Here is a 27,462-nt window from a genome sequence, read left to right on the forward strand (position 1 = left end):
AAATGTTTAGACTAGGGATTTTAAAGGCAAATGCTGTGTTTGCTATCTTTCTTGCTCTGTGGCTACAGGGGGGAGGTTTTGCACAAGCAAGCAGTTTAACAGAGGCTAAGATGAGTTAGCTGGACATCTTGGCCTTAGGCTTTTAGAACAGGGCTGAGTAATATTCTGTTGGGCTTCCCATGAAAAGGATCAAATTCTAGTTAAATGTTAAATGGCCTCAGCAAGATGGGGGAATCTCTGCACTGTCTTGCACTATGACATTGATATAAAAAAAAATCAATGAATCAAACAAACAAACAAACAAAAAAACCAAAAATTGATTCAAGGGCCTGAAAGATTGCTCAGGGGCCAGAAAACTTGCTCAGTGGATAAAGAAATCAGTTTCCAGGACCCACTCATTAGAAGGAAAGAACCGATCCTTCGCATGATTTTCTGACCTCCACACTTGTGCGCCGTGGTATGTGTGCAACACATGCACACCCATCCACCTACTCAATGTCCCCACACCACACACAAACACAGACACCCCCCAACACACAGGAAAAAACTGCTTTGAAAATATTCCTTTCCCCACAATTTTTAAAAATATATAAGCCTGTTGTTATAACCTTATATATATATATATATTTAAAAAATATTCACTGGTGGGAAAACTTAGGAGCAGACTTTGGACTCTAATAACAGCTGAAACACTGTATAAAATCTTACACATGTTCCTACGTGTGTGTTGCTATCTTTTAACAGAAGTTTAGTGATTTTATTTGTAATGACTTTGTATGTATCCCGCTATTCATAATTTCCTTTTATTATTCTTTGTCTGGAACATGCATTTTGTGGTGACTTTTTCATTCCTTGCTTTAAACATTTCTAAATCTGTGCTAGGGTATTTTAAAATCGCTCTGAATGGTAGACTTTTTACATTGTCTTTATAATGCTCTGCTATTTATTTTTTATAGCCCTTGTCAAATATTTGATCTTTTAAAAACATAAAACACTAGCTTTATTCTTTGAGAGTGTTATTTGTGAATATGGTGCATTTTTAGCATATCCACTCTCCACTTTTCTGAACTCCTCCTATATCCACCTTCCAACCTCCACTTTCTATCAACTCCCAACTTATCTCTTTCCCCTGTTTTCTCTCAAGTCCACTTCGTACTGTCTATGTACTCACAGAGGTGAGGCTGAGCACTGAAGCATGCTCCACCTATCAGAGACCACACCTTTATCAATAACTAACTGTCATTCTCCAGAAAGCCTTTAACTTAAAATAGCTCCTCAGCTACCTCCTTGTAAGAATTTCGAGTGGTTCAATCTCATACTTTGAGAATGTAGTAGTTTTCTTATGTCCTGAAGACAGTGTTCCAGTTTTGTCTTCTTTAAATTGTGTCCTTTACAATCTTTACACCCTGTCTTTGGTGATAGCCCATGATCCTTGGGGTTTTATGAAATTGAGGTCACATTTGTGGTTCTGCTATTCAGGGTCACTACAATTTCCTTCTTTTCTAAGAGAAAAACCAGAAGGAAATGGTAGTAACCCTGAATAGGAGATAATACTCGTCCCAGAAACCATAGGTTGCCAAACTAATAGCTCAGTGCTATATTTTCCTCAAGTTGTTGGTCAAGAAAGATGTCCCAGAAGACACAGTCTAAAAAAAAATACATAGGCTACTGCCATTTTTCTTATTTGTCCAGTAAAACTTAATATTAAACAACTATATAACTGGATACCATGCACTTTGGTGAGCAGACATGGAGAAATATGTTGATGCTGACCAGGATATATCCTGCATGCTGGCTAGGTTTCACAGTATGAGAAAGTTCTCTTGTAACTTGTTGGTGGATGTGTCATCAACAGTTACCTAGCTGTGTACCCTGTTAACTACAATAAGGATCAGCATAGCAACCTATGCTCATGGATGTAGCAGTAACATGAATTTTTAGGGAGGAACAATTGCTTTTTGACTGTTTGAGTCCTGCCCCACAGGAGGAGACCCATGTCTGGTACTATGTTTGGTCAAGAATCACACTACAGGAGTTCATAGTCCTCACTGATGAATCTGCCTCTATTTTGTGAAATAGACCTGATACCAAACTACCCTCTAAATTGATATCTTCCTGCCAAGGTAGAGCCCTGTGACCTCATTAGAGTAACTTCTTTGCTAAAAGAAGTAAACTTTGTGAGATGGATGCTTAGCTTGCTAAATGTTTAGTCTTTCTTTCTACAACATGATGTCTGTAGGTTAATAGACTACTCATAAAAATTTTATTAACTTTGAATATTGAAGAACTTCCCAGTTATATCTATAAGTTTTCATTCCATTGGGATCATATTAACAGAAGATTTCTGATGTTCATGTTTTCACATTTATTTCTTATTTTTTGGAACTACTCAGTTGTGGCCAAATGCTTGCCCAATTTAAATAATATTTCATGTACACTTAAATAATCCTATAGTTTATTAGTACAATAGATTATATTTAATCATTAAAGTTAAACAAATATTCAATCTATTATTACTAAACCTTCTTCATATCTGCTACCTCATCTATTTCTTCTGTCAGTTATACACAAACATTGCTGATTTATGTATCACTCTTTAGTTCCTAGAGTTTTGTATTTCATTGTGATGTACATATGCAATTAATAAATACGTAGATACATATGTTATAAAACTAAAGATACTTAAAGGCAAAAGCAGAAGAAAAAAGCGTGTGCTGTATGATTTTCTGAGAACACAATAAATATTTATCCATCTCAGATATGACAATGATAGCAGATAAAATAAATGATTCTACTAAAAATGTATCTTAGCAAATGAATAAGTCTATTCCAGTTACTTATAGGAGTGTAGTGACTCAAGTACGCTGCACAAACAAGATGTCCAAGGACAGCATGGGTGATGATGTAAGAGAGTTGCATCCTTGGAGCTCCCTGTCCAACTTGCACATAGCTCCACCAAGGCGTCTCCTCTTTCTTAGCAATTGTTTATTTTAAACGTAATATCAGGTGAAGACTGATGAGTCTTGTAACTGTCTGAGCCTCCTAAATCTTTGAAGTTCATTAACATACGAGTATTTCTACTGTCTCTAGAAAAGAACGTTTCGATGAAGAGGAAGTAGCTACAAAACTCTAATTCTTCCTGTGAATATTGAATTTTTTCTCTTCCTTCTTTGGCAATGTCACCTGTGTCTTGTAGAAGTGATGCCCATGTATAATTATGTTCTTACACTTATATCTGAAGATTGGGCAATTATGCCACAGCAGTAGTCATTTGTGGTCAGTACCATGACTCTACATTTCTGTAGTAACTGCTGCTTCTGGCAAGAAAGAAAATTTCTCTATGAATGCAGCTATATGTTGGGCACAAACACAAAAGTTTGAAAGGCAGTTTGGCAGCCGCATTACATTATTTTAACAAAATAGTAGTTGATTCATTACTAGAACCTGTGACCTGCCTAGTCACAAGGCATCTCCATGCTTATATTATCAAACAGAGTTCCCAGCTATGAGGTGGCCTTAACGCCAATCAGAAAGTAATGACTAACACCCATAACAGGCATGCCACTATTGCAGTAGGTACACCTGGCCTAAATATTGGGAGTGCAGTGTACAGTGTCTATAACTAAGAAGGAATGTCAAAAATACTTCTCCCCAGATGCTGATGTAGTGCCTTCAGGCATGAAATGTAAACATTCAATCTAGCCCTTGCTGGTTTCTCCATCTAGACATGTGGTACCTTCAGCAACAGGTGTTAGATCTAGTTCTAGAGTGCAATCAATAGCAGTGTCAACAGTATTTTTTAGGGCCCGAGTGATAACTCTTTTCAATAAAGGGATAGTATGCTTGAATAGCTAATCAACTTCTTCCTGACCTTTTGTTTTAAATGACTTCTTTTTCATTTTTATATTTTTTATTATTTATTACTATTTATTCACTTTGTATCCCAGCTATAGCCCCCTCCCTGGTCTCCTCCTGAGTCGACTCTTCTCTTCTCCCTATGTCCCTCCCCTTGTCCACTGACAAGAGAGGTCCTCCTCCCCTTCTATCTGACCCTAGCTTATCAGGTCTCATCAGGACTGGCTGGATCATCTTCTGTCGCTTTGCAATGCTACACCTCCCAGGTGGAGGTGATAAAAGAGATGGCCACTGAATTCATGTCAGAGGCAGCCCCTGCTCTCATTATTAGGGAACCCACTTAGGACCTGAACTGAGTATGGGCTACATCTGAGCAGGGGGTCAAGGTTATCTCCATGCATGGTCCTTGTTTGGAGTATATGTCTCTGTAGACCCCTGTGGGCCCAGGATTTTTAGCTTTGTTGATCTACTTATGGAGCTCCTGTTCCCTTTAGGTCTTTTCTTTTTAAAAATTTATTTATTAATTACAGTTTATTCACTTTGTATCCTACCTGTAGCCCCTTCACTTGTCCACTCCCAATTTCACCCTTCCTCCCTCATTTCCTCCCATGCCCCTCCCCAAGTCCACTGATAGGGGAGGTCCTCTTCCCTTTCTCTCTGACCCTAGCCTATCAGGTGTCATCAGGAAAGACTGCATTGTCTTCCTCTGTGGGCCTGCAGGTCTTTCTATTTCCCAGTTCTTTCATAGCCCAAAGTTTGGCTATGAGTCTCAGCATCTGCTTCCATACCAGGCAGGGTAGAGTCTTTCAGAGACCCTCTGTGGTAGGCTCCTGTCTTGTTCCCTGTCTTCTCCCACAATGTCTATCCATGTTGCTCTTATGAATGAAGACTGAGTGTCTTCCCTAAGATTCTCCTTGTTGTTTAGCTTTTTTAGGAGTATAGATTTTATTATGTTTATCCTAAACTATATGGCCAATATCCACTTATAAGTGAATATATACCATGTGTGTCTTTCTGCTTCTGGGTTATCTCACTGAGGATGATCTTTTCTAGTTCCATTTACTTGGCTGCAAATTTCTTTGTTTTTAATAGCTGAATAGTATTCTATTGTGTAAATGTACCACAATTTCTGTATCCATTCCTTGGTTGAGGGACATCTAAGTTGTTTTGAGATTCTGGCTATTATAAATAAATCTGCTACATTCCTAGCTGAGCAAATGTATAGTTGAGCACATTTCGTATACATACCTATGAGTGATATAGCTGGATCTTGAAGTAGCACTATTCCTAATTATCTGAGAAAGCACCAGATTGATTTCCAAAGTAGTTGTACAAGTTTACATTCCCACCAGCAATCCTCTACAGCATGTGTTATCACTTGAGTTTTTGACCTTAGCCATTCTGATGGGTGTAAGGTGAAATCTCAGGGTTGTTTTGATTTGCATTTTCCTAAAGATTAAGGACGCTGGGTATTTCTTTAAGTGTTTCTCTGTCATTCAGTATTTCTTTATTGAGAATTCTATGTTTAGCTATGAACTCATTTTTTTAATTGGATTACTTGCTTTGTTGGTGTTTAACTTCTTGAGTTCTTTATATATTCTAGATATTATCCTTCTCTCAGATATAAGGTTGGTGAAGATCCCTTCCCAGTCTGTAGTCTGTCGTTTTGTTCTGATGACAGTGTCCTTTGCTTTACAAAAGTCTTTCAGTTTCATGAGGTCCCATTTATTGATTGTTGATATTAGAGCCTGTATTGTTGGTGTTCTTTTCAGGAAGTTGTCTTCTGTGCCTATGAGTTCAAGGCCCTTCCCCACTTTTTTCTAATATGTGTAGTGTGTCTGGTTTTATGTTGAGGTCTTTGATCTTCTTGGACTTTAGTTTTGTGTAGGGTGATAACTATAGATCTATTTGCATTCTACATGTAGATATCCATTTAGACCAGCACCATTTGTTGAAGATGCTATCTTTTTTCCATTGTATGGTTTTGGGTTCTTTGTTAAAAATCAAGTATCTGTAGGTGTGTGGATTTATTTCTGGGTCTTCTGTTCAATTCCATTGATCCACCAGACTGTTTCTATGACAGTATCATGCTGTTTTTATTACTGTTGCCCTATAGTACAGCTTGAGATGGAGATACTTCCAGAAGATCTGATAGGGAAACAACACTCTTCACAATAGCCACATATAACATAAAATTCCATGGTATGACTCTAACCAAGCAAGTGAAAGACTTGTATGAAAAAAAAAAACTTTAATTCTCTGAAGAAAGAAATTGAAGATGAAATCAGAAGATCTCTCATGTTCATGGATTGTTAGGATTAACACAGTAAAAATGGCCATCCTACCAAAAGCAATCTACAGATTCGATGCAATTCTCATTAAAATATCAACACAATTCTTTACAGAATTTGAAAGAACAATTCTCAATTTCATATGGAATAACAACAACAAAAATAACAGAATTGCTAAAACAATCATGTACAATACTTCCTGATTTTAAGAGTACCATACTCATCCACTGATGAATGATATGTTCTTCTAAACTTTTTGACTGCTGATTTCATATTTTTAAATATAGTTTCAAAATGTGTAAGACAGTCAAAGGTTAAAATGATTTAAGATACATAGTGAAGTCTTTTATTAGAGGTTGGTCAGGGTTTCTGAAGGCACACTGTGTCTATTCTAAGTGATACAAATTGGTCTTGGCATTCAGAAACTAAAGGGACATTAAAACATAACATGAGTGATGCCCAGCACAGCATGAAAAGATCCCATGACCTGTGTCAGTTGTTTCATTGGAAGCCCAGTGTAGGGCACTGCAAATGGATAGGGCATACTACCTCATGTAGGTCTCTAGAACACAATAATTTTCCATGAGCCATCCTGCTTCCTTATTGTGAGGACTGCTATAGCTCTCTGTGGAAGTTCTTGGACTCAGTGGGATATTTTTTTTTTTGGCATTTATCAACTTAGCCTGGTGTCAAGGAGAAGCTGGGACATGCTTTACTTGCTGCTGGCATTGGTTCCCTAGGTCTCAAGGGCTTAAGACTACGGATGGCAACTACCTCTTCCCTGGGTACACTTGGGTTTTGAAGTGGCTTCAGGATGGAGAATAAATTCTACTTCAGGACACAGTGTTACAAAACAGAAATGTACTTAGCAAATCTAGTTTGATAACGGTTCCCCCTTAGGATAAGTTTAATCTTGTCCTCCTGAGCATGTGTGCCACTCAGTCGTTTTAAGCCCCTTGTGAACTGTTGTTTGGGTTTTAAAATCTTCTAGAATCCCATTAGCTCAGCATTCAGCTTTCAGTAAGGTAGCTTACCACAGAAAATTTGGTCCAATAAAAATCTTGTGACATTTGCTTTTGAGTGATCTGGACAGGATGCTATGAAGGAATACTCATCAAAATAAATAGCTACTTATACATAATAAGTTTATGTCTGTGAATCTTTCTGTCTCTGTCTCTACAACTGCTATTAAATGCAGAAGCAATGGAAAATTAGTCAATTTGTAAGCATGATAACATTAAAAAATCAGGAACCATCATCATGTTATACTAACATTAAATAAAATATTACCAATGGACAAGAAATTTGCATTTTTCTCTTTACTTCAGATTGCTGTTAATCTTTAGTGGGCAAGTACTCTTACAGAAACCCAACATTTTGATGGCTACCTGAGCCAAACATTCAAATTTAGCATCACTTATAAGAAGACAAAGCAGCTTGATATCTGTTGTCTATTCTTATGATACACTACCTATGTGAATTTTAAACTAATAATCCTGAGGATGCGATCATACAAATCAGTAATGTAAGGTAGTTTCCAAGAGAGTGGGGATTGTTCTAGCTTGAAGGATATTAAACATATGTGAAATTTTTTGACACTCTTGTAATCTGAGAGCTATAAATTTATCTCCAAGCATAGATTTTTTTTCATTATTCTATTAACTTTTAGTATGGATAAAAATAAGCCAACAAAAGTATGAAGAAATGTTGAAAGCACATGGCCGCTTTAGGTAAAAGACACTGCGTATTCATTCATTGTATTAGACCCTTTGACAAACATATTTTACCAACTAAAAATGAAACTTTAGAGATCAGAAATATCACCAACGTTTGCTAAGACTAGATCATATAACCTAACTGTGCTAAAGCCTCCAACAATATAATATTCAAAAATAAAGCTAAATTAAAACCTCAAGACCCAACATGGTTAAATCATGAAAGCACAAAAAAGTCACAAACTATGTACAAAATTATCCAAATATTCAGATAAAAAAAAAAACCTGCATGATGCATTATACTTGACACAACTAGGAAATCAGGTAAGCATCAAGTAGAGGCAACAGTGCAGTGACCTAGAAAACATTGCCATCGTACAGATGGTTGTATCTATGCAGCTATGGAAGTGAAAGCACATCAAGTGCTCCCCCTACTATTTTCAAGTACCACTGTCTAAGGTATTGTTTGTATGGAGTCTATACTTACAATTTCTTAAAGTTCAGGAATTTCCCCACATTTTGAAGAATGGAAGATGTTATGTGAGGTTTTGTTATTGCAGACTACTGTTTTAACTGCCTTTCTTCGCTTCTGCAGGAGCCTTGTTGCAACAAAAGCTATTTAGATGAAGACTGATTAAGACGGTGGGAGAGGAATAGACAGAGGGGCAAAAAGTCACCTTTGTTTCACAGAGGCTCTTGTGGCAATATCCTCTGTAGATAAATATCCTTCTAAAATGGCTCTTTTACCCAACCGTGTACTTTACACTCATTTCTTCTCTGGCCCACAAAGTCCAACACTGATTTATTTAGCAGCTTTTCAGGCTCTGTATGTGACCCTGATTTAGATATGCGACTTGATTCGCATCACAGTGTCCTTGGGTTTCACTTTAAAATGCCACTAAAGCTCCATTCACTTTTTATTGATTAACTTTCTCCCCCATTTAAATTATTTACTGTAAAAAAGATTAGTTAATCTGAGCACTAAGCTGAATTCTGCATGAAAGAACTATTACAGAATTTTTTTTCCCTTTTGGTAATCTTTATTTAGACGGGAAAATTAAAAATAAAGCAGCATTAATAAAGCTAAGTCATTTCTTATTAATGCATGCAGGTTTATATGCAATTTAAAAGATCTGACGGTAGATTAACTTTGGGGATTTGCTTGAATCTTTAAGGTGCTCTTTATTATTAAAGGAAGTTTCTCTTGCTTATCTAAGGATGGGCTTCAGTTTGCTTTCAAATCTGAAAATATGAAAGGATAATAAACGTAGATAGAGTCAGTGCTACCAAATTCCACGGGAGCCAGGCTTAAGAGTACTTTAGGAAGATGTATATTGATTTTTCAGAACACAAAGATCTTCCCTGAGCAGCTATTCCAGGCTTCATTATTGGCAGGACAGTTTCTACGGAAGAATTCTCTGACACGTATTATTTCTGCACTGACATCCCTGCAGATGGTTCCACTGCAGTTGAACTGCTGAGGTCTCTTTCAGTTTAATCAAGAATGCTTATTTTACACTTTTAAAAGCATATCAAATGTGAAGCAATAATAATTAAGCCTTTTATTTTTTTTTGAAGTCTTCAGAGATTTGTGGGGAAAGGCAACATGCAGTACTTTGTAAATGTCAAATCTCTTTCCAGAAATGCGAAGGAGGTATTGCAGGCTGTCATCTGTTCTTCATGCTGCCTACTGACCCTCATTGGGAGCTACCGACTAGAAATTTCCGTGCCCACGAAAATAAATATCTCTCTCAGGCACAAAGCAAAATGTTGGGCAACACAGCACAGCGGCACCCACTTTAATTCCACCATGCAGTGTCTTTTATGAAGAAATGGGAACTAGAAGCTTAGACGTGGAAGGACAATTAGAGCTGGCAGGCAGTGAAGGAGAATGCTTTCAGTTCAGCTGGGACAAATGACAAAATTTGGAACAAGGAAGTTACGTTTCAGGCATGTAAAAACAGAAGAAGGATAATGTAATTTTCATTATCTGCAAGGAGAAATATTTGTTAACATGAAAATTAAGAGTAAGGTTTTCCTAAAGCCAAGTACATTTGAGGAGCTTAAAGAATGTGCCTCAAATTAGATTGATTGGCAAGTTTATGTGGCTTTTGTATCTATCTAATCGGTGTTTTGGATGGTCCCATGAAGATTCAAGAACCAAGCCAAGAAAAGGAACCAAGGTTAAAATTTTCCATTACATTTCCTTAAAATTTTAGTATGTTTATTCTATCTTATAGGTCTATATAAATGAGTATATACCATGTGTGTTTTTCTTCTCCTGGGATACCTCACTCAGGATGATCTTTTTTAGATCCCATAATTTGCCTACAAATTTAATGATTTCCTTGTTTTTAATTGCTGAGTAGTATTCCATTGTGTAAAAGTACCATAATTTCTGTATCCATTCCTTCGTTGATGGACATCTGGGTTGTTTCCAGGTTCTCGCTATTATGAATAAAGCTGCTACATGGTTGAGCAAATGTCCTTGTCATGTACTTAAGCTTTTGGATATATGCTTAGGAGTGGTATAGCTGGATCCTGAGGAAGCACTAGGTACACTATTGTGTACCTAAAGAAGATAACCAAGAAAGAGGACCTGGAGTAGGATGATTAATCCTCACTTAGAAAGACAAATGGGATGGGCAGGGGAAATAAGAGAAAACAAGTAACAGGACAGAAGGCTACTGCAGAGAGCCTCTGAAAGACTCTACCTAGCAGTGTATCAAAGCAGATGTGGAGACTCATAACCAAACCTTGGAAAGACTGCAAAGAATTTTATGAAAGAAGGGGGAGTTTGACCTAGTATGACCTAGAGGACAAGAGCTCCACAAGGACCAAATATATCAGAGCATGGGGACCCTCTATGAGACTTTTTCTCTAACCAAGGACCATGTTATGGATATAACCTAGAACCTCTGCTTGGATGTAGCCCATGGTAGCTCAGTAATCAAGTAGGTCCCCTAATAAGGGGAACAGGAACTATTTCTGACATGAACTCAACGACTAAATCCTTTACCTCCCCCCTCCCTCCAAGGAAGAGTCTTGCTAGGCCACAGAGGAGGACATGGCAGCCAGTACTAGAGATACTTGATAAGCTAAGGTCAGATGGAAGGGGAGGAGGACCTTGCCTAGCAGTGGACTTGGAAAGGGGCAGGGAGGAGATGAGGGAGAGAATGAGGGAGAGGGCTACGGCTAGGATAGAAAGTAAACAACCTGTGATTAATATAAATAAAATTAAAATTAAAAATAAGAAATAAACATTTACTTAAAATTGTTATTAAAATATTTTATTTACAAAAATATCAGTTTTACATGAAAATGTATATGCTAGATCCAGATATAGATGAAACTCTTTATTAAGGGAGCATGGTGCAGTCAGTTATGGTGGCATATGCCTTTAATCTCAGCACTCAGGATGCAGAGGCTGGTGGATCTCTGAATTCTTTTTTTAATTATTTATTTTTATTAATTATAGTTTATTCACTTTGTATCCCAGCTGTACCCCCTTACCTCAGCCCTTCCCAATACCACCCTCCCTCTCTTTTCTCCTCCCATGCCCCTCCCCAAGTCCACTGATAGGGGAGGTCCTGAATTCTTTTTTTTATTTTTTTATTTTTTTTTTCATCAGTTACATTTTATTAACTCTGTATCCCAGCCATGTCCCGATCCCTCATTCCCTCCCAGTCCCTCCCTCCCTCCTTCATCTCCACCGTGCCCCTTTCCAAGTCCACTGATAGGGGGGACCTCCTCCCCATTCACCTGCCTGATCCTGTTTTATCAGGTATCTTCAGGACTGGCTGCAAAGCCCTCCTCTGTGGCCTAACAGGACTGCTCCTCCCTTCGGGGGTGGGGAGACCAAAGAGCCAGTCATTGAGTTCCTGTTAGAAATAGTCCCTGTTCCCCTCACTTTGGGAAACCAATTGGTTACTGAGCTACCACAGGCTACATCTGAGTGGAGGTTCTAGGTTATATCCATACATGGTCCTTGGTTGAATGTCAGTCTCAGAAAAGACCCTGTGCTCAGATATATTTGGTCCTTGTGGAGCTCCTATCCTTTCACCATCAGACTAACTCCCCTTCTTTCTTATGATTCCCTGTACTCTGCCAAAGGTTTGGTCATGACAGATGGGATGTGCATTGAACGTTTGACAGGAGTCTACTGAGCACATCTGAAAGACTCTAACTAGAGGTCCTGAATTCTTAAAGCTCAGTCATAGCCACACTGGCCACTGGCCACACTGACATCAACAAAGAATGCAATGAACTCCAGGCTTTCCATCTCTGATTATTACATTCATCAAATATTTCAGCCTTAATCAACAGCATCAGCTTTTGTATTGTACTAGCTTTGGAGGCCACTGTGTCTTTTTATTAATCATATTTCTAGGTTTTATAGTCGCTCATTAACTGATGGGCTTTATAATATATACCATATTGTTTTAGGCATGTAATAGGAAGATGAATTGAATCAGCATAGTTGCACTTTTGATCAAAACTTTAATTTTTAGCTATATATTTTGAACTCTGTAATTTTTATTTTCATGGTTTTGTAAGTGTGAGTTATGGACTTTAGGGTCAGCAACACCTCAAAGCTAGTTAGAAATCATAATACTTCATGACAAGAGTTACTTCAACAAGTTTTTGGGATAAAATCCAAAAATCTGTGTTTCAGGAAGTCTTCCAGGTTATTTAATGAACACTATCATTTGAGAGTGACTGCCTTAGAGACTGCAAAATGAATTCAGAGGATTAAAGCTTCTGTTTAAAAATAAATACTATAGAATAATAAAAAGATGGCAAAAACTTACCTACTGTGAAATTAAGAAATGTGTTCCAAGTAGTTCATGAATGTGAAAGCAATAAAAATAGAAAATCCAAAAACTTTGAAATAAAACAAAATTTATACCATTGTATAGCTTTAAATTATATAATAAAATTACCTTTGATAAATGTATAAATAAATATTATGAAATATGGTTTATATCAACTTGGCAGATAAGGAACACCATTTAAAGAACACTTACAAGTGGCAGCATCTTCACAGAAAAAAAATGGGTGAAATATACAAACAAAAAAATCATAACTCAGAAAATTCAAGTACCCAGAAACATATATCAAAACAGCTGCTTGCAGAGATGGCTCAGAGGTTAAGAGCACTGACTGCCCTTACAGAGGATGAGGTTTAATTCCCACCAGCCAAATAGCAAATTAGAATTACTTATAGCACCAGTTCCTGAGGGTCCAGTGCCTTCAGACCTGCACTGCATGAGGCATGCACATGATGCAGAGCCACACCTGCTTTCAGAACACTCCTTCACGTCAAGAAACATAAAACATAATTAAGAAGAGCAAATCTCTGTAACAAAACATTGGTATGCATTGAAGTAACATTATGTTATCACTTTACATTCATTCATTTTTTTACAAAGTACTAAAGAATGATAAAATGACATCCGTTGCTTTTCACGTATTAACTACAATAATTTTAGCATGTTGTCCAAGTGAATTATAAATGAAAAAAATATAGGTGTACATTTTTGGGCTATTTTCTTGAGTTCTTCATATCTTTCGCCCTTCCAACGTCCACAATGCTAAGTAGGAGAGAAAGAAGGTTGAAGGGAAAAGGGGGTATAAATCTCTTTAGACTACTTCCTGCTGATTAGGGGCATTGTGTAGGAGCAAATCCAATCTTTGTCATCAGAATATTCGGCAATCCAGAAAAACAGCAAGACAGGAATAGCAAACACGGTAGCAGCAGGGACCAGCAGAAGCTGGCGAAGGCCCTGTTAGGGCTCTCCCATTTAAATCTTCTCCAGAGTTCCCGTAATGCAACTCTATTCATCTGGCAAAAATTGTTCCCCTCCTAGAGCATGAAACAATCAGAGTTAATGGCTCTGGACAATCTGAAGGAGCCCCCAAGTTTAATATATATATATATATATTCACATAACATAACCGGGTTTTGAAAGAAACCAACATCATCGCTAGAAAAGGATCTATAACTTGTAGACAAGTAATATTCCCCTGGTGAATTTATTTCATGTGTAGAAGGCCGAGAGCATTAGGATTGCTTTAGTATGTATGTTTGCTGTTGCTGTGCTATAATGGTGGCAATAATTAAAGCAGCAAAAGTATATCAGGAGGGAAAAAAACTGAATAAAATGAAGTTTGTCATCTAACAGGTAGCTTTATATAGCTTGGTCTATTCTCATTGAATTGAAGTGTTTAAAGGTTTGTTTTTTTTTTAAATACTTATTATTTGATAAATGTTATTAATATTACTATTTTTGCTTAGTGTATATGAGTGTTTACCCTGTAATTATGTCTCTGCAGTGCTTTCATGCCTAGGGCCTGCAGAGATCAGAACTTATTTGGCTTCCCAGAACTGAGCTATAAGTTGGCCGTGAGACCCCATTTGGGTGGTGGGAGCCAAACACGACTCTGTAAGAGCAGCCAATCATCTTTCTAGCCCAGCGACTGAAGGCTTTTTATCTGCTACTACCAGTCTCTACCTAGAAGTAGACTGTGCATTCTTTCTGTGAGGTCCTCTGTCCTTTCCTCTAACCAATAGGTTTTCTATTATCTCATTTTAAAACATGAGAGATCATACCTTTTTGATCTAGGACAAATTGGTCCTCATTCAGAGTTGATACACTTAAAAATCTATATCGACTGCTTCCCTGGTCTAAATAAAGAGAGGTAAATAATGTCTTTTTCTTGGGATTAAAATATTAATGTGCAAGTATAGATCAGCTACTGAAAATAGAAAAAAAATGTTTCAAGTATTGGCTTTAAGGATGGAAGAGGTGTTGTGCTAGACAGATGAAGGGATTTTACAAGAAAATGAGCTCCCAGAAAGGGATGGAGAGATGCAAAAGGAAAGGGAGAAGAGGGTCACAAGGAATGAAGGGGGAAGGAGGGAAAGAAGAAAGAAGGAAGGAAGGAAAGAATTTTCATTTGGAAAAAATGAGTCCTTCCCCATCTCCTTTGATTAATGTTGGAAGAAAGTCTATTTTATTAAATATTAGAAAAGCTACTCCAACTTGCTTCTTGGGTCTGTTTGCTTTTAAAACCTTTTCCAGCCCTTCACTCTGAGGAAATGTCTATCACTGTTTCTGATGTGTGTTTCTTGAATGCAGTAGAATAACGGATCCTGTTTACACATCCATTCTGTTAGCCAGTGTCTTTTTATTAGGGAATTGAGTCCATTGATGTTGAGAGATATTAATGACCAACGATTGTTGAGAAGGCAGGTGTAATGTTCATAGGTCTGCCTTTATATGCTACTTGGCCCTCTTCCATCACAGCTTTTAATATCCTTTCTTTGTTCTGCACATTTAGTGTTTTGCTTATTATGTGGTGGGATAGTTTTTTTTTTTTTTCTGGTCCAATCTATTTGGTGTTCTGGAGGCTTCTTGTACATTTACAGACATCTCTTTTTTTATATTGAGGAAATTTCCTTCTATGATTTCATTGAAAATATTTTCTGGTATTTGGAGCCAGGAATCTTTTCTTTCTTCTATTCCTATTTTTCATAGTTTTTGTCTTTTCATAGAGTCCCTGATTTCTTGGATATTTTGTATCAGGAACTTTTTAGATTTAATATTTTCTTTGACTGATGTATCGATTTTTTCAATTGTATCTTCTATGCCCAAGATTACCTCCTCCATCTCTTGTATTCTGTTGGTTTTGCTTACATCTGTAGTTCCTGTTATCTTCTCTAAATTTCCCATCTCAAGGATTACCTCAGTTTGTGTTTTCTTTATTTTTTTTCTATTGATATTTTCAGGTCTTGGACTGTTTTATTCATTTCCTTCACCTTTTGGATTGCATTTTCCTGTTTTTTTTTTATTTAAAATTTATTTATTTTATATCCGGATTATAGGCATTTTTCTGTGTTTTTTTAAAAGGGATTTATTTGTTTCCACTTTAAAGGCCTCTATTACCTTTATGAGAATAGATTTAAGGAAATTTTCTCATGTTTCAGCTGTGTCAGGATGTCCAGGGTTTTCTGTAGTAGAATAGCTGGGTTCTGGTAGTACCACATTTGCCCTGGCTCTTGTTGGTTGTGTTCTTATGCCTGTCCCTGGTGTTGGCTGGGGTTTTCTGGTGCATGTAGGCCTCCTCGATAAGGCAGGTAGTTCCACTGGCTGGGACCATGTGTCCCTATGTCCCTGGCAGGCTTTCTCTGACTAAAACTTTTAAAATGTTAATGTAGAGTAATATAATACATGTACAGCTATATGTTTAGTATGTTATTTGAATACATGTATGTGCAGTTTTATATGTGTGCATGTGATGAGTGTGGACATAGCAATGCATGTGATTGCCTTTTCTTTCTTTCTTTGATCTTATTCCTTGAAAATTCCATTCATATATCCAATATTTCTTAATCATATCTACTCTCACTGTCTCTCTCTGGCTGTCTCCCTTGTCCCTGAACACATTTCCCTTCCTCCTTCTTCTTCTTCTTCTTCTTCTTCTTCTTCTTCTTCTTCTTCTTCTTCTTCTTCTTCTTCTTCTTCTTCTTCTTCCTCCTCCTCCTCCTCCTCCTCCTCCTCCTCCTCCTCCTCCTCCTCCTCCTCCTCCTCCTCTTCTTCTTATTTTTGTAATTAACCCATTCTGTCCAGTTAATCCTGTTTATTTGCACATAAACATGTTGTGGAGTCATCCACCAGGGCGTTGCCTGCCCAGCAATACCCACTCCAAAGTAAAGTGACTGTACTCTCCCCAACCTCCATCAACTGGCAATTGCAGCTTGGCTACAGGGGGGGTAGGACCCCTCCACCCTGCATTATGGAGGATTCAGGTGGCTTTACATTGTGTAGGTAGGTAACCACAGCTGCTATGAGTTCATGTGTAAACAGCAGCCATGCTATACTTACAAGGCAGTGTTTCATAGCGCTGATCCTCCTTCTCCAGATCTCGAATTCTTTCTGCCCATTCTATGATCATTCGTAAGCCTTGGAAAGAGGTGTTGACACAGATGGTCCATCTGTGAATAAACATTCATGGCTGCTTATTCTTCATAGTTGGAGAAAATTTTGAGTCTCTGCATTAATCACCAGCCACCGCAATATGAAGCTTCTCTGGACCAGGTTGAGGGCAGCACAGATCCTTAAATATAAACACAAATACCAGGGAGGCAGTTTAACAACATCCATTTGCCAAAATAGTTTTCTTTTTGGCCAATCACCTCCAAAGGCTTGAGCTCTGGCCATATTTTTTTATGTTTTTTTTAATAATAATTTTTATTTTTTTATATTAATCACAGGTTATTTACTTTGTATCCCAGCCATAACCCCTTCCCTCATTCCCTCCCAACCCCATCCTCCCTCCTTCATCTTCTCCCTGCCCCTTTCCAAATCCCCTTCCATCTGACCCTAGCTTATCAGGTCTCTTCAGGACTGGCTGCAATGTCCTCTTCTGTGGCCTAGCGAGGCTGCTCCTCCCTTGGGTGGGGGGTCGAAGAGCTAACCATTGAGTTCATATCAGAAATAGTCCCTGTTCCCCTTACTAGAGAACCCACTTGGATACTGAGCTACCATGGGCTATATCTGAGCAGGGCTTCTAGGTTATATCCATACGTGGTCCTTGGTTGGAGAAACAGTCTCATGAAAGACCCCTGTGTCTGGCCATGTTTTTAGTACCAGACATTAATTCCTTTATGTGGAGTAGGCCTACAATCCAATCAAGAGATCTGATGATCACTCTCACGAATACAGCCTTGCCACCTTTGCACCAGTGGGTGAATCTTGCATAGTAGATTGATATGAAGGTGTGCAGGGACCAGCTTTGGGAAAAATCGTATCAATGCAGCCTGTACTGTGAGAGCTAAGGAGCAGGGAGAGAGTTTCCTGATCATTTCAAGACTGATTTCTTTAGCTCTGGTTATCCTTTCTGAAAGACTCATTAAAGTTATAATCATGTCACTCTCTTGCAGTTGTATATACTCTAGAAGTGACCAATGAAAGTTTCATTAGAATAGAACAGAGTTGAAAAAAGAGTAAACACCGTTCCTTAAGTGTGCTCTGTACAGAGTGACTATCTTTGAAAATGGATGAAACCATAGGAAATCTTATTTGGCATGAATACACCTGACAAACGTTCCCATAAATCTAATGATTAACGATTTAGTTCAACAGTGACATCATGTATTCTTCTTGTGATTCCAACATAAATAACATCTAACTCACGAGCCTAAAAAAAAAACAAAAACATAGCACCCTATTCTATCCAGAAGGAAAACATGAGACTTAAAGGGATATTCTATAAAGTCTCTTTCTAATACCCAAAATTAAAGAAGTCATGGAGAGTGAGTCGATTTCAGAGCCAAGTGATGACCATGCAGTCAAGGTTGATAAATATGCTCCTCCATGTAAAAATTCAGGGCAATCTGAAAAGGTCTTACTGAATGATGGACCTTAAGAAACAACAAAACAAAACAAAACAAAAATGTAGTTCATTAGTCACAGGCAATTTCATCCTCCTTAGGTCAAAAGTGATCATATACACGGAGTGTAGTGCTATGTGGAATCACTTTATACTGTCTTATCTACAGGCTTACAAATCAAAATGGAGTAAAACTTGCAATTTATCCAGAAAACCTCGCAGATTAAAAAAGTATACAGCAGACATTCTCATCAGTGCTATAATTACCACAGGGAAGGAAAAACAGTTTGTGTTTGAAGCTTACATGCTAGAATGATAAATCTGCCCTGTCAAATAGAAGAACTGCACAAATGCATCCTGCGAACCATCGCTGTCTTATCCATTTTTGGCTGTACAAGTTACTTCAATTTCTTTTGAAACCCAACAGAATTAGTTTTGCTTTTCTGATTATGGACAATACTTAGTTATATCATGCTAACTTACTAATTTGTTCCTTATTGTTTTCCTTTCATATTTCAGTATTTATTCAGATTTCAATTTTCCCTTTGTTAAAGCCAACTCTTAATGATATTTGACAAATACATACCATCTGGTTTCTCTGAAAATGTTTTAAATATATACAACGTGGTGATCCAGCCAGGGCGCCTGGCGTAACCATTGTTACCATATCTGGTCTGTGTGAATTCCATTTATTTTTGGTCTTAAGTTCTTCAAGTTTTTTTTTTTTTAATTTTAACAACATTCTACAGGTTCATTATAAAGTCATCACATTGTAGGCTTTTTGTTTTGTTTTTTATCTTGAAGATTCTGCCTTTATAAAAAAATAACCATTCTATGTATTGATTCTTTACCATTAGCTGTATAATCTTTTATAATGTTTACAAAATTCACTGCAGTGTATCAGTGGATACTAGTTGGCATGTCAACACTGATGGAGAAAAGCTCATATAGCCCACCACTACATGCAGAGCTGCAGATATTTAATAACTGGTATAAGAGGAATAATTGGTCTTCCCAGGGATGAGCCCCCAATTTATCATCCAAGACATATGAGCAACACTAGATGTATTAATAGTTTGTATTTATATATTTACACCCACACCTACATCATATATTCAGTAGTCATCTGTATATATATGAGAAAGAAAGCATTAATTTGAGGGTAGTGAGAGTAGCATGAGAAGGGCTAGAGGAAAGAGAGGTGGGGGTAAATAGGGAAATAATTTAATATATGTAAGTATACATATATAGTGTATAAGTAGTTTTATTGAATATATGAAATAAAAACAATTTAATAAAAGATAAGAGAATGACACTGCGCTTATATAGGGAATTAAGTACATAGTTCCCAAAAGATGAAATACAAATAACTGAGAAATGTTTTTAAAATATTCACTATTCAAGCCATTAGGAAAACGGAAACTAAAAGTGCTTCGATAGCTCATCTTATTCTAGACAGAATGACCAAGGCAAAAATCAAACAACAACCACAACAGAAACCAAACTAAAACAAATGCCGATGTGAATGTGGAAAAATGGGAACAGCTATTCACTGCTAGTTTGAGTCTAAACTGCTATGGCAGCTGTGAAAATTATCTCCATCTTCATCTTCATATTAGAAGTTTATTTTTTATCCTGGTCTTCCAGCTCCACTTTCACTACTGATAACAGTTACTTGGCCTTAATTTGCAGTTTTGTTTTTACAGATCCTTCCAAGCTGTCATTGTCTATATACCATCTAATTAGGGATGAACTTCCTCATGGATGCCTCTTTTTTTTTCATTCATTTGTCAGTCAAATTGGACAAATCTCTTCTACACTGCATCCCTGAACCAGTGGGCATGGTTTTCTTATCGACCGTTTCCTGTATTGATGCTGACTTCATGGTGAGAGAATTTGTCAGGATGACCTGTCTTGAACAAGGCAGATAGATCCAGTCATCAGTAGCTCTTAGATGTTGGTGGGAGAAAGTCCTTCATATCGTATTTCTATTCATCTTCTGCAGTAAGACATTCCTGGCATTGAATTAAACTATCTCTTCTTGAGTATTAAGTTATATATATATATAACAAATATCTCTGAAAGATAGAAAGAGTGTGTCTCTCCTGAGAAAAAGACAAGGTAGTTTCTTTAGCGGGCAGGAAGATATCTTATTCCAAGAAGAAGTCTATGAAAGTTTGCTACTGTCTGCTTGTGGAATTGTAGGCTCTATGAATCCTGGTTCTCTAGCTGTGGCTGACTCACAGAATTAATTTGGAAGTGTCTGTCATCTGTCCTCATGATACTAGGGAAGGAAGAACAACCTCTCAGAACACGAATGTTTTTCACCCAGGACTTTGTGACTCAGAATCTATGAAACTGACTGAGATCCCATTCCCATGTACGTGTCTGCCACATTCAGCTTCTTCTGGCGGCTGTTAAAAAATTAGACCTTACAGACAAACATATGGTTTTGTTAGCACCATAGGTTGCTTCCATTCCTTATTTTGGCATCAAGTTTTTAGTTTCTCTTCATGTCAGGTTTTTTTTTTTCTTCCTTCTTTATTTCTGTCCTTCTTCCATTCTTTCCACCATGTATACTCTCTCTCCCTATGTTTTTTTAAAATCCTTGCAAGTCATCTGCCATGCTGGCTCACACCTGTAATTCTAGTGACTTGGAAGAGCCATGAAGCAGGAGAGCAAGTTCAAGCATAGTCTATGCATCTCAGAGATACCTTGTCCCAAAATATATTCAGAGAATAAGATTTAGTCTGTCTTAAGCTTGCATACGTCTTGTTCATGCAGCCATTACTGCAATGAGTTCAGATGAGCAACCACCCTGCTATGTCCAGAAAATGGTTTTCTTATAGTCATTCACCAGTTTTGACACTTATAGTCATTTTGTCTCCTCCTTCGTGACAATCCCTGAACCTCAAATGAAGGAGTATAATACAAATATCACATTTAGGGCTGAGTATTCTGAAATTTCTTTTGCTTTGTACACTGACCATTGTGGGTCTCCGCGTAATTATGGTCTATTGCAAGAAGAAGCTTCTCTGATGAGGGCCGAGTGATGCACTAATTTATGCATTCATTAATGATTTCAGGTTTAAATCATTGGCAACATACTTTACCAGTAGGCTTTCCCTTAGGGCTTGTGACATATATCGCCGTACGTTCTTGGCCCTGATAACGGTGCCAGGTATGGGTTCTGTATCATTAATTAGTCTGTGTGAGTGGACACATGTTACTAAGGCATATGATATTGTACCTCACAGGGTCCACAAGTGTGTAAGACCAGTGGTTACTTTTCATTCAGTAGCATACATAGCACCTCTCAGCACTACAAAAGCTAGCCAGTAGGAATGATGCTTCCAGATCAATACCAGCTTGAGTTCTTCATGTTCTGTAATTCAAATACATGAAATCTTCAGCAACATGGTATACTTGTCAAGTTTTGTAGTATAATAAAGAGCTGTAACAGTAGTCTGAAATGTTTTGGGTCTATAAGACTGAAGTGGGCAACAACTCAGAAGTACTAACCCATTCTTGGCACTGGGATTTTTATCTTATTGACATATATATGATATGTGTATATATATATATATATAAAAAGCATAATTTATACACATATTAATGAAAAAGAGCATCCTTTTATTTATTTTTCTCACTGATTTGTTCTTATGGATCAGATGTCCATAGACCTTCTGATGCTAACGTAATTGTTTAAGTACAATTTTTTTATGTAGTTATTAATTTTGATTCAGCAGTCAGCCAGATTATCTCGAATATTGTTTTTCTTTAAAGTTTTCCTGCTCTAGGAATGCACACACACGTACATTCACACACACACACACACACACACACACACACACAAATTACTGTTTCTTTTCTTTAAGTCAAGGACGGATATCTAAATAATCTATGTATAGCTTTCAATTCTTATAGGAATTTGTTTGTTTTTTTATGGAAAAGCATTAATTTTCATCTAAGCAAAACATAAATTACCATATGAGAAAGGTTTATGAGTTTCATCAGCTTAATGGGTTTCACAAAGAAGGTCATAATGGTAGGTTTCCTTCAGGCCAACATTTTCAAGTATTATTAATGTTTCAGATACTGCATTTGGCTTGAGAGAAGAAATGCACAGGAAAAAAAATCTCCCTTTAAGAAACAGGCTGAATTGGAAACTTCTGTCCTGTTGGGGTTTGGCATTTTCTCATCTATAGGCTGGATGTTAAGGGATGAGGGTCACAAAAATTATTTTGCTCTCTTATACCAAATCCTGTAAATATGTCTAGCACCTAGATTATTGCTTATTATTCTCACTTAGGAGGCTTCAGTGAGAAGGAAAAGTCCTCATTTAACACATTCTATCATAGGAAGAGTGTATAACATGTTAGGGCAAAGAAAAGGATTCCATCCTGAAAAGGACACTATTATCTATGTGTGCTCCATTTCTAGTTTACTAAGAAACGTTCTGTGTTTCAATTAGGTTCAAATGATCATTCTTTCTGCTCTGAATTTCATATTTTCAGAGAATAATTTTAAACGTGTTAAAATTTATTTGATGTCCTGATATTGGCATCATAATGCTTTTCAAAATTATCTGGTGTTTAGGCCATTTTGTTTTGTTTTCCTAAATTGTGGCTAACTGTAATGAGAAATCCTCTCTTGTAGACACTGTATCTTGATTCTATTTTTCTACATTTTTATTGAAATCATATTTACACAAAATGGTGCTAATGCCATAGATAATACTGATATTTTCCTAGTCTTGTGGTATTCCTTATATAGTGAGAAATACAGATAGGAAATAGCTAATATTGCAATTGGTTAATTATACTTATGACAATTGTCCTTAAGAAAAGTGAGAAAGTACAAGGAAAATAAGTAATTGCAACCTGTAATATAAATAAAATATTCTAGGTAAAGTTTCAGCTCATGTATTTGTTCATGTACTTACAATGTACAACTTGCACAATTCACCATTCCCTAGGGACATGACAGTAAGCCGAAGTCTGAATAATTGGGAGTTAAGCCAACAAGCTGGAGGAAAAATGAAGCTGTTGAGATGCAAGTCATAGAAACCCATATATCCCTAAGGTAAAAGGAAGTGTTGATTCATTGTGGTTTTGAAAGCAGGAGAGCAGATGAGGTGTCATAAGCTATACATGTGAAACAAATATGTGCTAGGTTATACCAGATGTTGCAAATACAGCTATGGAGTTAATTTGGGAATAGGATTAAAGTTAGGTCCATTTCCTGGGACCTACCCCAATCTGTGGCCCCAGAGACCAGCACAGATCAGGGAGCACTGCTATCATTTACTGGCCTTCCACAGCCTACCAGGCACAGTGGCAAGATCTGACAGGGCCCTCTGCGCTCCACTTCCCCAGTGATCTCCATACTTCAGATCCCGGGCTTTTGTCATTTCCTGGGACCTAGCCTGATCCAGAGACCAGCATGGATCAGGGAGCAGCAGGAAAACTAGAGGACTGTAGCCATCTGTGACCATGAACTCTACCTACAACCCCAGAGACCTAGTACCATCAGAGACCACCAGGCCTGCTATTAACTGAGTCAACCTAATGGCTAGAGGTCAGTGCAAGAACACCAGCCACAAACCCCAGGGCCATATGACACCACCAAAACCCAGCTATCCTACAACATCAGGTCCTGAGAATACTATCACACCAGAAGCACAAGAAAACAATCTTTCACCTGAGGTTATGAAAAATAATAGAGACCTTAGAAAAAGGCCTTTGTGGGTATTATGAAGGGTATAGTTACCCTAATTTCTTTCTCAGCCCTTTTGTCTTCTGTATACATAAGGGCTGTTGTTATTATTATTATTATTACTATTATTATTTTGAGTTAATTTTGTATCCAGCCACTTGGCTGAAGGTGTTTATCAGATGTAGGAGTTCCCTGCTAGATTTTTGGGCTCACTCATGTATACAATCATATAATCTGCAAACAGTGATACTTTGACTTCTTCCTTTCCAAACTGAATCCCCTTGATCTCCTTTATTTATCTTACTGCTCTAGCAAGGACTTCAATAATTATGCTGAAGGGATACGGAGAGAGTGGGCAGCTTTGTCTTGTCCCTGATTTCAGTGGGATTGATTTAAGTTTCTCTCCGCTTAGTTTGATGTTGGCTATAGGCTTGCTGTATATCGCCTTTACTATGTTTAGGCATGTGCCTTGTATCCCTGATCTCTCCAGGACTTTAAACATTAATGGGTGTTAGATTTTGACAAGCAGGACAGCAGAGACTGCACAACGACCAACAGACTAGTTTGGGTGCTTGCCTTGGCTTCCTTTGATGATGGACTGTTACCTGTAAGGTAAATAAACCCATTACTCCCCCCAAAATAAAGTTATTAAAAATAATTTTGTATGTGTGTGCAAGTTCTTGCACATAAGAGCGTGTGTGTGTATGTGTGTGTGTGTACATGTATATGGAAGCCAGGTGACAATCTTGAATGTTCTTCCTCAGGTGTGCTCTATATGCTATCTATATGGTCTGGGGAATTTCTAAGTATGTTAGTCTTGCTGGCCCATGGGCTGCAGAGATTTGTTCATCCCTACTTCCCCAGCCTTAGAATCACAAACACAACATGCTTGTCTTTTATATCTCAGTTCTGGGGTTCAAGCTCAGGTCTCCATGATTGCATACCAAGCACTTCAGTGATATACCACCACTCTAGCCAATTGAGAAAATTACTGCAAATAAAGTAGAGAATTGAATTGAACATGAAAAGCTTTTAGTAGTGAATTCAGAAATATGGCAGAACTGAAAGTTCCATTCCTCTGTCCTGCTTCAGACACAATTTAGCAGTCATGTATGGATAAAAGAACGTTGTCAGAGTTCTACAAGCCATATTAAAGGTTTGGTCTTCCAATAGAGTAAAATACATATGAGTTTATGAAATTCTTAAGCAATAATGAAATAAGAAGAAAAAAAGAAAGCAAAAAGGAAAGAATACCAGTTTAATTTACACACTAAACTCCAAAAGACAGACTAATGACAAGCAACATACTATGGATAGTTAAGGAAACATGACACTGCTGAAGGAGGTCAGCTTCATGAACTGACATTAAGGTGAGGAAGTCCAGAAAATCCCAGATGCAGAATTCAAACTCATGTTAGAGAAGCTCAGCAAATACAGTAAGCACGGACTGATAAAAATGATGCATCCTCAGCACTTTAAATTAAGCAAAGAGGTCCAGTCCACTAGAACATAGCACAAGGAAACTGTAACAATGACAGCTGAAATAAAGTAACAGAGCTCCAACAGCAACCTTGATGCTAAGAACCCAAATACCTGGCATTTGGTAGAGACAGAACAGCAGTAAAAACAATGAAATTTTTAAAAGGGAAAAAGTCTATGAACTAGACTTAAGATCAGGTGAACTTACTTGCCATCATCAAAATGACATAAAGAGAAGAGGAAGAAGACATAGTTGAACAACTGGAACTTATTTTTTAGAAGTAAACTTAAATAAATGCATCTGGGAGCAAAATGAACATCTAGAGAGTCATGAAGCTCGAAGTAAGTACTTAGGATTGAATGTAAAGAGATCTACACTAAGATATTTTAAAATTGCATTATCAAATCACAATTGTAAGAACAAAAAGAAAGATAATATCGTCATACAGAGTTCTAATACTACTAATTTCTCAGAAATAACTTTGCAAACAGGAGAGAATAGAAGAGTAAAAATAAAAAAGAAAAAACAAAACAAAACAAAACAAACAAAAAAACCCAAACAAACAAATGAACAAACAAACAAATAAAAACACCAAAATATCACCACCATCAAAACCCTAAATTTTACAGTGAGAATATTATACAGGATAATAAATAGTAATCGTAAATAATGAAATAATAATAATAAAACTACTTTCACAGAAAAAAACTGAGACCATTGGTGTCAGTATATATGCCTATCCAGAAGTGCTAATAGGAGTTCTTCAAGTTGAATGCTATTAATAAACATGAGAAAGCATATGGAAATTTCAGTCTTAATGGTGAGAAACATATAAGCATTTATATACAGAACACTGTAATACTGTAATTATTCCTATAAGGTTGGGTAGTAAGAGCTGACTAATCTGAAAGGGGAAATACCTACTTACAGAGCTGTAGGGGAAGGCTTTTCAATGTGTACTGGATAAAGATAAAATAATATTTTTCTCTTAGTCTCTTCATTTAGCTAGTGGATACAGTTTGATCATGGATTTTTTTATTATTTTCACTCTTATGGTTTTTTTTAATTTTTTTCACATATAAGAAAGTTTTTCATTCTTGAGGTCTGAAAACTCTTTTCCTCTTTTCTGACTGGTTCTTATTATTTTTCTGGAAGTTCTAGAGTTTTATGTTTTTGGTAAAAGGATGCAACTGAAGATTTCATGTCCATTTTAGAAAAAAGCATTTGAGTACAGTATGAAGATAATTAATATGAATACAGATTTGATTGGTCAAAATTAGTCAGTGTTGTTTCTTTAATACAAATCATGTTGCCTCAATAACAGAATACGTATGAAAATAATCAGTTATAATTAAATTTTTTCTTTATTAGGTATTGCCTTACTTTGTAGGTCAGGAGGACCTTGAACTCAGAGAGATGTCACACACCCTCTTAAGTGCTGAGATTACAGGCGTATGATACCATGCCTGTTTAGGCAAAATATATTGTAAAATACTTATTTTTATTTCTGTGGCTGTGTGTGTGTCTGTAGAAGCCAGAAGAGGGTGTCAGACACTCTAGAGCTATAGTACAGGTGGTTGTGAGCCACCTGACACAGATGTTGGGAAAAGATTTGGTCCTCTATGAGAGTGCATGAACTTTTAACTGCTGAGCCACCTCTTTTGCTCCATAAAATACTTTTGGGTGCATTATTTTAGCTGACTACAATATAGTTAAACAATCTCTATCTCATATGGAGAGGAATATTAATTCAGAATATAGTTGTTCTGGCAAGAGATCACATCCAAAGATCTCCTAGGTCTGTGTGTTCTGGCTGGAATACAAACATGCCTTTAATCTAGGTGACAAAGGCAAGCAGATTTGAATGAAGGCCAACCTGCTACAGAAGAAGTTTCAGGTGGTACAAGTGTTTAATCCCAAACAATGAAGTAAAGTCAATTTGTAGAAAGAAGCACCCATGTTTGAAAGTGATATCTAATTGAGTGGCAGAAACAGTGACAAATCAGAG

The sequence above is a fragment of the Meriones unguiculatus genome, chromosome 17, assembly GCF_030254825.1.
Source record: "Meriones unguiculatus strain TT.TT164.6M chromosome 17, Bangor_MerUng_6.1, whole genome shotgun sequence".
Taxonomy (NCBI): Eukaryota; Metazoa; Chordata; class Mammalia; order Rodentia; family Muridae; genus Meriones; species Meriones unguiculatus.